This window comes from Anabrus simplex, chromosome 1 (assembly GCF_040414725.1).
Source record: "Anabrus simplex isolate iqAnaSimp1 chromosome 1, ASM4041472v1, whole genome shotgun sequence".
NCBI classification, from domain to species: Eukaryota; Metazoa; Arthropoda; class Insecta; order Orthoptera; family Tettigoniidae; genus Anabrus; species Anabrus simplex.
Window position 1 is genome coordinate 426,168,893 of NC_090265.1, and position 17,357 is coordinate 426,186,249.

The following is a 17,357-nucleotide window of genomic DNA, read 5'->3' on the forward strand; positions in this document are numbered from 1 at the left end:
CATCAAGACGGTCATTAAGGCACACTATGCCAGACGACAGCTTCAATCAAAATTACAATGACGATCACAACCAGCACCGTCTCTTTTAAGCCTCAAAATTACCCTCCCCCCCCCACCCCACCCACCCACACACACACGCACCCAAAAGCAACAAACCCTGTCTCTCAGCCTCACTCATCCATATTTTTTCTGCAGTCCCTACTTTCCCTCCTAACAAACTCCTATTAACTCCAGACTCTCCCCAGATCCACCCACCTTAAATACTGTATGTCCCACCAAATAGCACAATTCTCCTCATAGCCCTCACTAGTGTGCGAGAACGGATTACAGGTTCCTTCCTGTGTTAGTCATATAGCCCCACTCTCCTAAAACCTTGTATTGGTCGTTTGGTAATACAAAATCCTCTTAGCAACAACCACATTTCAAACACTCCACATTCAAGTCGCACTTCGTTCTCTTCCACCTATTCACCAGATGTTTAGGACTAAATTCGGCGTCGCAACGACATGTTAATGTCGCAAATCTGCCAGGCAATAGAAAAAAGCAAATTTCCCTCAGTCGTCATGGGACATAGGACCCTATTTTGGTCGACGGTCCCAAGTTTCATCGCCACTTGCGTGCCCCTCTCCGTTACTTGGACCTGGAGCCGGCTCGCTTGTGAGGTCTCCAGTGTGGTACAGCTACACACAGTTCTGTCCAGGCTCTGCTCGCTCTCAGTGGCTACACAGTTAAAACTCGCTTTCGCTCTGCCCCCAACCCCCCAATTCCTCTGCCTTAGAAGCGGCCATTTGGTAAATTTACTGTGACGAACCGGTAAGTCGTTAAGAAAAACGGATTGCGCCACCAGGCGGCCCATTTATTCGCGTACATGTTCGGTCCTATAATATTTTCTCGTACAGTACATTCACGATTTATAGCAAAGATAGAGGTAAACGTTTCGACATGGTGCAAATTACGTGCGATTCTTACAAGATGAGAAATTATTTTCCTCACCTTTTGGCCAGGTATAGTCTTGAAACTTTGTAGGTGTACCGTGGTTGGAACGTTTTACATTTTCGTTCTGTGATGTTTTGTCGTATCTGCATCCGGTAAACCGTTGATTGGTTTAGAATCTTAGATTAGGAGTACAGTGTCCACATATACCTTTCGTTTTTCCATTCTTACACGGTGCTAGAATCGTTCATTTTTCTCACATGTGACCCACGGACGTTCCAATAGCCTGCCGAATTTCATGATTCTATCGGTCATATAGGTGTGCAAAACAGTAAAATTAAGTATGGAAATGTACAAAATTGACGTAAAATCTGAAAATGGTGCTCTAGCTAAGGCATAAGGGATCAGGATACGACTAAAATTCACGGGACCGAAGTTGTAGATCTCTTCATGATGGGTTCCGAATGCCTTGTCCATTTGGTGATACGGCTTACCGTTTAGCCACAAAAAAACCTCGAACCGATGGTCTGCACCGTTATGAAAATTGCCTCCTCTTTTCAATAATGTTTGAAGGTAAAAAAAATTAACATTGGAACTTTTTGGAATTTCTGCGTCGATTGCAGATCAAACTGTGCCAAATTTTCTGGCGCATTGCAACATATATTCCACCATTTAGTTTAGGGGAAGGGAAGCAAAACTAACAAAAAATGCTTTGGAACTTAGCCAAAGGTTATAGAATAATAGCTACCACATTGACAAATTTCAAATTTCTACCTGATCCGGAAGTAGTCAGTCTTTAATGTCAGTCAGGCAGCCGTACGGTTTTACATAAACAATATAGATTTGCGTTGAACATGTGCACGTTTGTAAGTGCAGAACTTCATTTGGAAATTTACTATGGTGGAACGGTTGGTTGTATCGGCAAAAAGATTGCGGCATCAGACGGCCCCTTTAGTAGCCCACAGTTTTGGTCTTAAGACACTTTATCGTATCTCGACCATTTACGGCATAGATACAGGTAAATGTTTCGATCTAGGTCATTTCGTACTTTTGTCACAGGTTGAGAAATTATTTCGCCAACTTACCAGACAGCTACAGTCTTGAAACTTGGCAGGACTATCGAGTGTCGACCACGAAACTATCTGTAATTTTGGTTCCTTGACGTTTTTTCGTATCACCGTCGGCTTCACCTTAGGTTGCTTTAGAATCATAGATAAGATAGTGTTTACACATATCCCTTCAGTTTTCCCATAGCTACATGGCGGCAGGAATAATGAAAGTCGGATTGCATATGATCAATGGACGTGGAAAGGGGCCCGCTGAATTTCGTGATCCTACCTGTCTAATAAGTGTTTCAAGCAGTGAAAATATATGGAAAAGAAACAAAATTGACCCCAAATCGGAAAATAAAGTTCGATCTAAAGTAGAAGGAGTTGAGATACGACAAAAAGTCATAGGACCAAAGTTGTAGATCTTTTCATTCCAGGTACCAAATGTGGTATCCATTTTTTGTTAGGAATTACCGTTGAGGCACAAAATACTTCGAAAGGAAGGTCAGCACTGGCATGAAAATTGCCACTATGTTTCTATATTTCAACATTGGAACTTTATGTAAGTTTTCCAAATTTATATTTTCTAGCACACCCGAAATTTGAGTCCGCCATTTTGTTTGGGGGTTGACTAAATATGAAAAATGTAAACTTTTTGAAATTTTTCCGTGGATTACAGCCTAATAGCTATCAGACTGTCGAATTTTAAGTTTCTATCTCATCTGGAAGTGGGTAAACATTAACGTCAGTGTGTCAGTCAGTCAGCCTTCTGTCTTTATATAATAGAGACGGAGAGTTGACAACGCTGTGTCCAGAGTTGGAGAAATCATAGCACTACGCGAATAAGGAACGTAAACCAGTTGGTCAGCTAGGTTTGAAAAGCGCGCCGTTCATTAACGAGGGAATTGCAAGAAATTCTATAGTAATAATTAGGGCTCGGATGTTTAAGACCTAAAAGTAGCCCAAATAAGCAAGCAAATATGACCTCTAATGTGACGAAATATGACGCAAAAATGACAGAATATGGCCCGAAAATGATTAATCTAAATATGGCCATTTTAAAACAAATTCTCGACCGAAACGGCAATTCCTTTGATACACATTATTATTTATTCTTACTTTCATATTGATTTTTTGAATATACATGCTAAGCAGTTATTCGCAGTTATTCCTTGATTCATTTATCAAACACTTGTGAATACATACCTATAAAGTACTAATTTCGCTAAGATTATCAGATCACGCAACATTTTGAAAATCAGAACATGTTTGCACCCTGCATTGAAGGTTTAAAATAAGAGAAAACTAGAAAGTAATATTAAAAAAATATTTCGGAACGTTTAAACCCAGATTTCATTAATATTATTCAAATGCGTTAAAGTTTAAATAGAGTACCACGAAACGAATTAAGTAGATTTCTTTCAATACATTACGGTAGAGCGGCAGGGCCTACAGTGCAAACTCTCATACGTTTTTCATTCTTCTCCGCAGCTGGGATGGAAGTGTATGACAAGATTCATGTTTTGTGACCACTTGTTCGCATTCAGTATGTTGATGCTGATTTTGCACAGCTACAGCTGTCGTCAAAGCGCCGAAATATGACAAAATATGACGTTTCCACAAAAATAGCACAAAATATGACCTTATGACAAAAAATAGCCAAAATATGCATTTATATGACAAATAAAGATCACTTAGGTGTGACCATAATCAGCTGATTTTCACCAAAACCCAATCAGGCAAGAAAATAGTGACAAAGAAGAATATATGACTTTTCCTAAACATCCTAGCCCTAGTAATAATATCAGTAAAAGGAGGCCAGTGTGCTGATGCTTAGCTTCTCTGACCTACACATTCTGCCGGTACTTCTTATCGCACTGCACTTTACCTCCTTTTGTACCGGTACGGGGTGATCGCTGTGACATCCAGACTTTAGTTTACTATAACGAGTGGATATGTGGATGCTTTTGGTTAGATAGTCAATATTAACACGCTCTTCTGACAAGCCCGACAAACTGTTATTAAACTACGTAGGATGATGAATTAAGACATCATAAACTAAAATTATAATAGCCATTCTGGTATAAAGTAATACGTACGTAAAAGTAGAAATTTGTTATTGTAATTTTAAATGGAATGTTGTTTACTGAAGACATCTGTTACAATGAAACATGATAGGAAGGTCAATGAAGAAATCAGAACATCGCTGTACGCTTGTCGGTATTATATCGGCTGTATGACGAAACGGTTGATTCTGTTGGTATTATATCGGCTGTATGACGAAACAATTGATTCTGAACAGGATTCCAGAAGTTTTGTCGTTTGTGCTAGAAAAGGTTTATATTAATAGCAGGTATGTTTATACACAGATGACCAAGCCTTCATACTACTTAACTTCCACTATAAATGATGCCGAAGTATTAAAAGTCTTAATCATTTGATATAGCCTGTCCTTATATTGTACTTGTTAGAAAATAGGCTGGTAGAGCGTGAAATTCTATGCGCGTTGCTAAAATCTCATGTATATAATGTATTCTATGTAGCTTCGGAATACAAGTGTCAGCATATTTCAACAGTGCATATCATCAACTAACTGCTCCGAACGCCCCATCTATTTTTCAGCAATTAATTATAACTAGAGCCCGGATTTCCATGCAAATGCATGTTTTTAACTAAGCTGGTTACAAATATCAGACTTCGCAAATATTCGTTTTATGGCTTAACGATTCCAAATAACCGTTCTTTATTCCTGCATGTTTGCATGTATGCATAATGCATATTTTAAAGATTTTGGATTTACTGGCGAATATTTTGACGGTTATATTGCATAATATGACTTTTCTTGTCACTTTGGCGCATATATAATGTTAACTTGCCTTTTATGAATATTAGTTTGCAGAATTTGGGACTCTTTTCCCACGTTATACAGTATGTCTATTTCTGAGAGACGGAGAGAATTATTCCCGGCATCGTATGTGATAACCAAATTTAGTACACAGTATCTAATTAACCAAACACTTTCTTATCTGTTGCTTGAGTAAACATTGACGTAAGGCGGAATGCCCCATGCCGATCTCTGTAATTCTTAGGAATAAGCTGTCTCAGTTATACAGTGTTATAAATCGAACCGTAAATTGTGCATTACTCATTAACGGCTCATTTTGTCGTCTATATTAGACGAACAAAACAAAACATCTGTGACGCCACGTTACTGAGCTAGCAGCTTACAAACCTTGGTTTTGCACTGAACCCTCTTCCGTCGTTATCCTGGGTTTTCCTACCCGGATTCTCTCACTCGTCACTTTGTTATCGCAGCAGGCAATCATTACCAGTTATAGAGGACATTCAAATCTGTCTGCCACCATCGCAAGGAGAAGTAGCTGCGGCAGCTAGATATATGTTGAACAACAAAGTGATCCGTTTAAATCCTTATGTTGAATTCGTCAAGCTCAGGAGTCATTCATTCATTCCTCCAGGTAGTTACTTTGGTGTAGATTACACTCTTAACTTAGTGTACTTTTATATTTGAGCAGTACGCATTCTTTGCATATTAAACATTCTTTTAGTGATGTCACTCCTTAGAAAGTCTGTGTTGAAGGTGGAAGATTTCTATGCGAGTGTCGCTATGGAGATGTTCGAGTCGTATTCTTTTATTACCTCAGCAAGCTGTTGTATTGTGACATTCCAAATGTGCTCCCACTGCAGTGCTGTAAGGAGAAAACCCCCTTTGATCTCCCGTCCCACCTCCCTCAGCCATTTCTCCATGGAAATTAATAAGAGGAATAGCCTACTTCCTTGTCTGGCTCTCTAGAGGCGTATTGATCCTCTGAATTCGGTCTCCATTTATTTCTACCAACTGAGGTAAGTTTTTTTTTTTTGTCATTGGAATGTGCTGTTCTGCAGCTAGTGTGTGGAGGGGAAGTAGAAACGTGAAAGTTTTCATTGAAATGGAAAATCATGGTCATGTGACTATCCAAGACGACCTCCATTTGTGCACGTCTCCCAACTTGCTGGCGAGTTCCTTCCTACTCCTCCTTGCAACCTCGTATTTGTGTTTCTCCTCGCCCATTTCTCTCTTTCCAATTCGCTCTTCCCATGCTTCATTAATGGTAGGCAGGGTGTGGAAGGGAGCGGGAGGTTCGTTTGTATTGCCTTGAGTTTTCGTCATTGATCTTCTTCTTTCGATTTTTACTGAACAGTACTCAGTTACTTGGGGCTGCCTGGTAGAGATGGTAAAGGCGTGCTCGGTTCGCCCGGAAGGACGTGGTTTGAATCCCCGTCAGGAAGTCGTAAAATTTAAGAAACGAGATTTCCACTTCCGGAGGTGCATACAGCCCTGAGGATCACTCAGCCTACACCAAAAATGAGTACCAGGTTAATTACTGAGGGCAAAGGCGACCGGCCGTAAAGCTAACCACTCTACCCCATCACGTGCCGAGGTTAACAATGGTGGAATCCTTTACCTTCCACTCCTCCAAGGGCCTTCATGGCCTGTACGGAGGTGACTTTGCTTACTCAGTTACTTTCATCCTTTCCTTTAGTCTCATTTAACTTTAAAAATCCATTGCATTATTCTTCAGTTGTACTTATTAAGTAGAACAGACAATAGCATCCACGTTATTTCGTTTTACAAACTTTTCTTTCATTTACTTTCCGAGAAATCTTTTACCAAATGTTAGCAATGTCACCTCTGTTCTCATTAAGCCGGAGTAGAGCTTGAATAATATCACTCAAAGTGGTTTTTTTAATTTAAGTAATGCATACTGCAATATAGTTCCACAGAAGCCTAATTGCAATATTAAAACGAAGTCGTCTAGTTATTTCAAGTATACAATTATTTCAACCTCTTCTAATTTTCTTTCAGAGGTTACTGTATATCATGTAAAGAAACTTAAGGGGCGTAATCATTGTTCGTTTAGTTTCTGCGATTGTGGGTCAATCCTATCTTAGTTACCTGGTATTTGAGGGTGTTTAAAAATAAAATAAAGAAAAAGCGAGCATGCTGTATGTTTGTATTCCAATGTTTTGGAAATTCATATACCTTGGTGTGGTGTGCTTCCAATTTTTTGGAAATTAATATACCTTGGTGTGGTGTGCTCCCAATTTTTTGGAAATTCATATACCTTGGTGTGGTGTGCTTCCAATTTTTTGGAAATTCATGTACCTTGGTGTAGTGTGCCTCTCACTTCACTATGTCCCACCAAGACAATGTCAGAGAAGTATGCACATATGTGAGATTTGAACAAAAGAGAAATGGCCTGGGTCACAGGGGGTTAAATCCAACAGTTTCGAGTCAGGTTTCTGAAACATTATTGAACTCTTATGGGACAAAATTTCGACACTCAGCGTTTCTTAACATTTACAGTAATTAAGGGACTGTTAAGACAAATGGCAGTATTATATAAAGATTAGGCTCGTAATAGCTAACTTCTCCGTTCAGACAAAAGTATATCGAAGAATGGACGTAGTAAGTTTTCATACAGATAGCTCCTTGCCCGCCGTGGTCGTCACAGAAAGGAACGGTTTCCGAAAGAAAATTGAACTTATCAGAGGAGTATTTTGCATTATCAGTGGTAGAGTGGCGACAAACGGATCCCGAGATGGCGGGTTCAAACCCGGCAGAGTTAGTCAGATCTTAGAAGGGCGGGAAAAAGTCCATTCGGCACTTCATGTCGTACGATTTCGGCATATGAAAGATTCTCTAATGACACATTTGGTGTTCACCCGACAAAATTAATAAAAACTTTGTCAAACACGCCCAAGAGGATTCGGTTTGTTCTGTCATATGATAGGCCCGGAGTAAAACGAAACGTTGAGATTGACGAACAAGCACCCACATGGCGTCAGATTAAAATGCTGAGGCCATACGATTATTATTTTAAAACGAATTAATTGAATTGCTAATGCTATAGTTAATCGCGTATACTTTTATAAGTGAGTGACACTGTTACTGTCTTCACATCAAAGCGGTCGCGATTGGAATTCCGCCAGTGTAGGCTATGTGGGATTTTGACGTTAGTCTTACTATTGGATCTGCCGGCAGGAGTGCAAGGTAGAAAAGTTGGCGTAATGAAATTCGGTTTAAGTTCGCAGCCTTCGTACACTAGAAAGTTACAGGTAAATTTCCTTAGAGTATGCATCAACGTGCGTATTTCCCCCAATACACCACTAGGTTGGGAGAGTTGCGAGGCGCGGATAACTGGAGAAAAGTTACGGTTGCACAGTCAGTTTCGAGAGGGCGCTTTAATTACATGATTTGTCTTATTTAGATGCGATAAATAGCATTCTTTTGGTAAACAAATCTATTTCCTCGACGGATAATGAATGGTTTGTAATCAGAAGTTTCGGTGTGGGTGCTATCGGAGTGTGTACAATTTTCAGTGAAAAACTCCCGTAACATCACTTTACAATGGCCGACATGACAAGTAGGAACTGAGGAAATGTGCTGAGACCGCTAGAGTCGATTAAGAAACACAGAACCGACCACGCAGGCAACACGTTATGGGCCATATAGCTATCAGTTTGCATTCGGGAGATGGTGGTCTCGAATCGTGCTGTGGGCTAGTTTTCCTTGGTTTCCCATTTTCACAACAGGCAAACAGTGAGACTGTACATTAATTAAGGCAACGGTTGCTTCTTTCCCAATCCTAATCCTGTCCTATCTCATCGTCGCCATAAGACCTGTCTGTGTCGGTGTGACGTAAAACAAATGGCAAAAATTAGAGAAGCCCAGGTGAAGTCCGAGAACGCCTGAAAGCCGAGTGCATGGAAGCCGTTCAGTCGGGTACGATCGCTTTCTGCCGGCCCTTACTCACTTGTCCAGTCGTTTCCTAATAGCATGATCAAGAGAGAAGATCTCATGGGGAATCCAAAATGGTGCGGCTAAATACTGTTGAGAGGAAAAGGGGCGACAGGGAACGTTAGAAAACGGCGCGGGCGCCGGTCAACCTGAATCGACTATGGATAAAGGTGTATATTGAGAAGATAACTGCTGTTTGACGTTATCACGCCAAAAATGCCATGGCCGTGTCAGCGACAAAGTCTACTATTTATCTTTTTTTTTGCGTGACGTCACTTCGCTGTCGCTCTGATTAAGCTTAAAACTAGAGATCTCGTTGCTTCTTTGCTTACTGGCTTATTATGTTATATAATTAAATGAAAGGTATATCAGTAAAATAATTGTATTTTGGACTCTGAAATCCCTTACTTCAACTACCTTAACTGTTTCTTAATGTTGATCGAGATAAGAACAAATCCTGGTTTGTAATTTAGGGTGAGAATTCTGTATTGTGTTATGTTCAGTCTTCGTGGAAGAGGCTTAGTGGATTCGTTTTAACTCTTCTTGCATGCCGTTACCAACCTCTGCAATTTCAGTGGCCTCTGAATGCTGGTGTATTTGTTGCTTTGTTGAATAACTGAGTAGGTAATCATTAAAACATAAGGCATCCTGTCACTATGTATCGGTGATGTGCGGTCGTTTTGCTCCTAATAAAACGAATTATGAGAAAGCTATCAGAAATTTAATTTCTATCAGATATATTAAGTTTCCAAGCTAGCAAAATACCGGGCAGTATAGGCATGATAACCATTTCCATCCGTGAAAAAAATTGCCGATACATACATTTGCCGTGTCGCCATAGCCTTTAGTCTGCCAGCATCTGTGGAGAGGCAGAACTCCTCTACCGACGTACGTTCACTGCTAACATATTACGCGCGTATGTTTCTATTTCAATATATTTTGAAATAATAGACTAGAGACTTATCCGTCCCCTCTAGCTCTCTTAACAGCCACTGATTAACTTCGTTCGGTTCCCTGTTAACCTAAATTCATCTGTTGTTGTATGTTGGGTATTCAGCCCGAAGGCCGGTTGGATCCTCAACAAGTTCACCATTAGCTGTCATAGATGGCCTAGGTGTCACTGAAGAGGCGTACTAGGAAAATGAGGAGTGAAGTAATTTCTCATTGCATTCCTCACTGAGCCAGAAGTTGCTATTGCACATCAGTCGGCCAAGCCCACTGAAATGCGTGTACCAACCGACCCTATCAGCGACATTTTCACACCATGCATGGCAGGGACTGGCTGCATAAGGAATGGCATTACTAGCGTCACTCATACCTCAGCCACTTTCATATTGTCAAAGCCAAGGATAAGACTGAGACAGATCAATGAAAGTAACAATTTTATTCTAGCCCATACCAGAAGACATAGCGCACTGTAAACACTACATCTTGCCTTCACCTCAAATGATCCTCAGCAACGAAGTCGATTTATTGGCACAGCTCCACTTAATGCGTCATTTTTAACATGGTTTTTATCTGGTCAGTACGAACACTATCTGCCCTGTTAATGTTCTCAAGTTATGAGGATAACAACGATGATGGCTATGACAGTGATTGTCATGAGAATTCATACCCCGTTAGTTCAGATTCCGCGTAAAATTGAATGTTTCGTGACTGTAATCACGTTATCAACAGTCATGTAAAAGTACAATATTTACTCTTGATACAAATAACGCTAAAATGCTACACTCTTGAATACGTTTTCAGTTTGTGATAATTTTCATGACCATGACTCTTCCAGCCAGACCTTCCTGAGTTTCTACTCAGATCACTATGTGTGGATGTTATATTCAGCCTAAAGGCTGGTCGGATCCTCAATAGATCCACTATCAGGTGTCGTAGATAATCTAGGAGTATGAAGGGACGTATAGTACTAGGGGAATGAGAATTGAGATAAATGATGTAGGCAAGGAACGTTAAGGACGACACAAACACCCAGTCCCCAGGCCAAGGATATTAATCAGTTACAGTTAAAAACCCCTGACCCGGCCGGGAATCGAACCTGGGGCCTTCGGGTGACAGGCGGACACGTTGCCCGGTACACCGCGGGACCGGACTTGCTCATACCTTAGTCAAAGCCAAAAATGAGTCTAAGACAGACAACTGTAAGTACGGAAACAAACTTGTTCTAACCCGTTGCAGAAGACAAAGTGAACCGTGTACGATGTATTTCAACACAAATTAGCATAGCCAGACTGAGGTCATTGATAGGAAGGAAGTTATGATTGTTAATTAAATATGCATTGAATGGTGCTGAGTACTGTATTACATTATCATGATCAGGCTTGCTCAGACAGTTCATGACGGATCGTATTGTTAAGCTCTTACATAGGTACAATGTACGAACTGTATTTGGAACTTCAATTAAGATTAGGCAATTCTTGTGACCAACTATGGGCAGTTTGCCTAAATTGCAACAACCAGATATCTAGAGTTCCCTGTACTTGTGGGAAGGTGTATATGGGGCAGAGTTCGAGAACGATATGTACTTGCATTAAGGAACATAATAGCAGTATCAGACTCAACGACCCTGATAAATCAGCTGTTGCTGATCATGCTGTAACACCTAGTTATGATGTCATATTGCCCGTATAAAACGGTATCTCCCCAGAATCATCAGGGAGGCGGTTTAAATACGTAAACACCCAGATCATTTCAACCGCGATACAGGCTACAACCTCATTGAATCATGGCTACCTATTATCATGACCATCAAAAGATGATTTACTGGTGGCATTCGTTGTCCCTAGCATAGGGCTAAAATGGCGTCCCTGTTACATCTCAGGGCACCATTTTAAGTTCTTTGTTGCTTTCTCTTAACAACCACTGATGCGTCGTGTTTCCATTTTCTATCTTCTCCCGATGAAGAAAGGCAAGGGACCTTTTGAAACGCACGTTGTGTAAGTTTATATATCGTCGCTCGACCGGTAAAAGGTTGTAATCCACAAAGCTTTTCCTATCAATTATTCTCCTTAAGACTGGTCACGCCTTCCAGCCACGTATGGATATGCAGTCCATCAGAACAAATTTTGTTGTGTTCATTTTCCTATGTCCATGTGTAAAGGAAAATGAACCTTACAGTACCGTACTGTAGGAATGTACGTTTGCAATACGTATTTACGCACTCCTAGTGTACAATGCATGTAAGGTTTATTTTCGTTTAATCGTCGACATAGGAAAACGAACACAACGGACATTGTTCTGATGGACTACGTATCCATATGTGGCTGGGAGGCGTGACCAGTCTTAAGGAGAATAATGGGTAGGAAGAGTATTGTGGGATACAACGTTTTACCGGTGAAGCGACGATATTTTAATTACACGGCATAATCCGAAAAACATTATGTCATTAATAATTATACTACCGTGAAAGTCTAAATTATAATGATCAGACATGTTGAAATAATAGTACGATAAATTCTGACGTAGAAAACAGCGGAAAATTCATACGTTATATCGAGCAAAGGTGTGGGTATATATTGTCTTTTTCTCCGCGTTAATATATTTAAATTCAATGTATATCAGATTCCAAACCTGCAGAATTTCCAACGGCAATATTATTATGTCATTACTGAAAATCTAAAGTGAAGATAACTAGCTGTGTGTGTCGAGCTAGTTGTCAAATAATAACGCATTGTTCTCGGACAGCAGAGCGGCCAACAAGCGCTTGTAATCACAGGTTTTTTTTTCAGAGACTAACTGCCTAGATCAAATCTCAATTAAGCATGCTGCATAGTGTAGTTGGTTTGCGCTGTCTCTTCTACTTAGGTTTCGGAACTGAACCTGTACCCACTAGAGCTAGCGGTTTCTTACACGGTACATGTAAGAAGAACGAGAATCTTTGTCAGGAAAAATATGGAGCATTTAGGGTTTCTTCAGATCAACAATAGTAGTAGTAGTAGTAGTAGTAGTAGTAGTAGTATTCATTCATGTCGTTGCGGCCAACTAAGGACCATGTAATTTCAACTGTCTCCTTCCACAGGCTTTCTATTTATTTATTTAACTGACCTTTGTTGAAACATGGCATTCTCCATGTACAATGTACACTCAAAGCACACGTACAAGAAATGAATTGTCAGCAAAAATAACTTATAAGAAATAAAAACCAAATCGTCCACATTCTTCAAGTACATATAAAACCACACCGAGTCTTCCTTCCGCGAGGAGAGTGGGAGAACTGGCAACAATGCGATGAGCACTAAGTCAAATTGTTCATCACAGCTTTGAGAACTGAATTGTTTTCACCGTGCAACACCATTGCAGTGCTGGTCGGGAACGACATTTGTAGATGACATAGTTCAGATAGAAAGCGGCTTCGAGAAGCATCATAAAGGCCACACTCAAAATGTGCTTGAGATCTCCATCCTCCGCATACTGATATCGACAGCGTGGTGAAACAAAAACTCCTATGCGATGTAGGTTTGAAAGGATTGATCCATGATTTAGCTTCATTCGGATTACTGAAACCGTTAGACCTCATGATCGATGATACTTATAATACCATGGCTTAGGAGGGATGCTGGGTTGTACGAGAGCACAAGCTGTTTCCCATTCCATTCCCCGGGCTTCAGAATTTGCTCGGTACTCCCGCTACCGGTGCCATTGTTGTTTCTTTCTTTCTTTCTTTCTTTCTTTCTTCGGTTCACGTCTTCCCTGTTTTCAGGTTCGACTTTTCTTCTTAACTGGGTTGTGCTCCGGTATATCATCAAGTATGATACTCACCTCTTGTAGATCTTTTTCAATCTCACTGAACCAGGCCCCTTTTGTATTCTTATCACGGAAGCAAAATATCCGCTTGGTTGACCTTGCAGTGCTTATTCTTGTCACGTGACCATAGACAACAATCCTTTCCATTATTATTATTATTATTATTATTATTATTATTATTATTATTATTATTATTATTATTATTATTATTATTATTATTATTATTATATTCTCTTTTTTGCTGGCTCTTTAACCTGGCATTATAGATATTTTCGTGACATTGATATCGGAGAGCTGTAGGACAAGAGGTAGCAGCAGTTGCATTACGGCAATCCTCAGTATGTAGGTTTAGTATAAATCACCCATTTCTGTTTAATAAGAACTGGGGTAAGATAGTTTGTTGCGGTTCTGTGCATAAGTTACCCGTTCAGTTGCTTAATTCAGACAGACAATAAAATTATCGAGTTACGAGCCTTCCGGTAGGGTGACTGACATACAAGGCCAGAGGAATCCTTGAATGTATTTTGTGCAGTATTTTGATGGTATATGTAGCGATGGCTGTGGGCACAGGGTCTGGCTGTCGGCTCTTCACTAACCCGCTGTGACAGCACACGAAGAATGGCGCCCTAATACCTGCAGACAGTGCCAAGATGCTATCAGATAGCGTCTTCATTCCATTCTGTGTGTGTTAGCACATTTCCAGATTATGCCTCGGCGAACTCTGTTGAGGAATGACCCACTATTTAAACGATCTTTTTATTAATATTTTCTTCTTTTTCTTCCGCACATGAGAAAAAATTATAAAATGAGTTTTTCTTAGTTTTCAGGAAGTTCAGAAAAACGCTGCGAGAAAGTGCTTATGATTTCCTCTTTTGGAGTTTTCTTTTGCATATTTTAATTTGCTAACTGTTATGATTTTAAGAGGTTTTAACGGAAAGATTTACCTTACTTCGTAAGTTCACTTGCTAACTACTAAGATTTGGAATTGGTACTTCTCGAAAGCGTAGAGGTGGGTTCGAACCCCACTGTCGGCAGCTCTGAAGATGGTTTTCCTTTGTTTCCCAGTTTCACGCCAGACAGATGCTTAATTAAGGACACGGTCGTTTCCATCCCACTCCTATCCCTTTCCTATCCATTTCCTATCCCATCCTCGCCATAAAGGATGCTTTGCACTCTGTCACAGGAAATACGGCGAGTTCGTCAATTTGAATCGAGCGCCCGGAAGTAACAAAATACGTTCATTTTCTGGAAAAAATATCCTACATTCCGATTGCGCCATCGTTTTTTACATAACACGAACAGCATCCCTGATTGTTTTTGTCAATATAATTCAGATACATTCTGTATATCAGAGAAACATCACTGACTCGCTGATGGTCCACTATATTTCCGAAACCCCCTTGTATAAGAAATTCAAATTATGAGTTAGGTGCTCACTAAGGAGGAATTTGAAAAGATCCTTCTTATGTGGTTGAAACGGGAGTTAACCCGGAAAATTAAACTGCCATTCCTCCGAAACAGTTCGCCGTAGAGGAAGTTGAAATTTCTCATAACGATTTGTCCTTTTTGTCCCGCGTGTTAAAAGAGTCGAGATTTGAAAAACATTCACTCCTCGGGTATTTAAATGAGGTTTAAAACCCGAAAGCAAAAATGTTTTCTTCAAAAATGTTTCATTTACAAACCTCAAATTTCTCTTGATGGTTGCTCTTCATGTTGTAGATAGCTCACTTCTAAGGGGTTTAAATAGAAGTTATTTCCTAAACTAAATTTTCATTCCTTCGGAATACAAGGTTGAAATATTGCATGGCGGTTGCTCTTCTATCTGAGATATCTGAAGAAATGGGCTTAAAAATGTCCACCTGTTAGGGAATTACATTTTTATTAAACGAAACTGTTGAATCTCACAGGACTAAGGCCCGAAAACAAGCATGTAATTCTAAAGTGTTTGACGTACAAGCAGACCTGTCATATGATGATTGCTTTATATCCTATGTGAGAAACATATGTTTTAGAACAGTCCACGCATCAGGAGATTAAATGGGCTTCAAGACTCTTGAACAATATGTTCATTCTTCTTTACATGACAGTTTCTCTTTTATGTGGCGGCCCCGTGGTGTAGGGATAGCGTGCCTACCTCTTACCCGGAGACTCCGGGTTCGATTCCCGGTCAGGTCAGGGATTTTTATCTGGCCTGAGGGCTGGTTCGAGGTCCACTCAGCCTACGTGATTAGAATTGAGGAGCTATCTGACGGTGAGATAGCGGCCCCGGTCTAGAAGGCCAAGAATAACGGCCGAGAGGATTCGTCGTGCTGACCACACGACACCTCGTAATCTGCAGGCCTTCGGGCTGAGCAGCGGTCGCTTGGTAGGCCAAGGCTCTTCAAGGGCTGTAGTGCCATGGGGTTTGGTTTGGTTTGGTTTGGTTTCTCTTTTATGTCCTTGATGTTATTAAATAAATATGTTTAATTATTCCACCTTCAACGTGTTTTAAATGGGGTTAGATCCATAAACAAATATATTCTTTCCTCGGAAATCATTTGAAGTACAAGTTGAAATTTCACAGGAATGTTGCCATAAGGGTTTCGAATTGGGGATTACACTTGATACCAAAAATATTCATTAGCGTACGAAGTTGAAATTTCACATAATGGTTGCTCTTATATGCCCTATATGTTAAATAAGAAAGGTGATTAGCTACAAAGACAAAAATATTCATTCTACCGAAACTGTTTGACGTACGAAACTGAATCTTCACATGATGGTTGCTCCTATGTCCTAAGTTATTTGTTCTGTATCAGTTCTACAGGGTTAAAATGAGGGTGAGATCAGGAAAGAAAAATATTCACCTCTCCCAACTCGCTTGGCTTACGAACTGAAGGTGTAGTCGACAGTGCAAAGCAAAGTCACCTCCGTACAGGCCATGGAGGCCCTTGGAGGAGTGGAAGGTAAAGGCTTCCACCATTGTTAACCTCGGCACATGATGGGGTAGAGTGGTTGGCTCTACGTCCGGCCGCCTTTGCCCTCAGGAATTAATCTGGTACTCATTTTTGGTGTAGGCTGAGTGAACCTCAGGACCATATGCACCTCCGGAAGTGGAAACCTCGTTTCTTAAATTTTACGACTTCCTGACGGGGATTCGAACCTGCGTCCTTCCGGGCGAACCGAGCACACTATTACCGCCTCGGCCAGGCAGCCCCTAGTCGACAGTGGGATCTGCAAAAGGTAGAGAACCTTCAGTTAAAAAGAGGTAGCAAAGCCTGGGTATCTTGCTAGTATATGCATATATTAGTCATTGTATAACTAGCTGTTAAACACAGAGACGTTTCTCATACTATGGGAACTATGTAGTATTTTTGTCTGGTGGATACCTCGATCAGTTAATTAATTAATCCGTTATTTGAGGCAGCATTTTCTATCTGTTATTTACAATACATTGAAAGAATTCAAGATGTCTATTCATTTTTCAGTTTTATTGCGTTACTTTCACACTTTTAACAGCAAACTATCTTCATTCGTTTCTGTACCAATTAAGCTGCTGTATGACTTTTTTACAAACAGGATAGTCTGCAAATTAGGAAAACATAATATATCTGGAACAAAGTCCGACTCGTTGGCTGAATGGTCAGCGTACTGGCCTTCGGTTCTGAGGGTCCCGGGTTCGATTTCCGGCCGGGTCGGGGATTTTAATCGCTTGTGATTAATTCTTCTGGCTCGGGGACTGGGTGTATGTGTCCGTCCCAACACTCTCCTCATCATATTCAGACAACATACTACACTATCAACCACCACAGAAACACGCAATAGCGATTACATCCCTCCATGCAGGG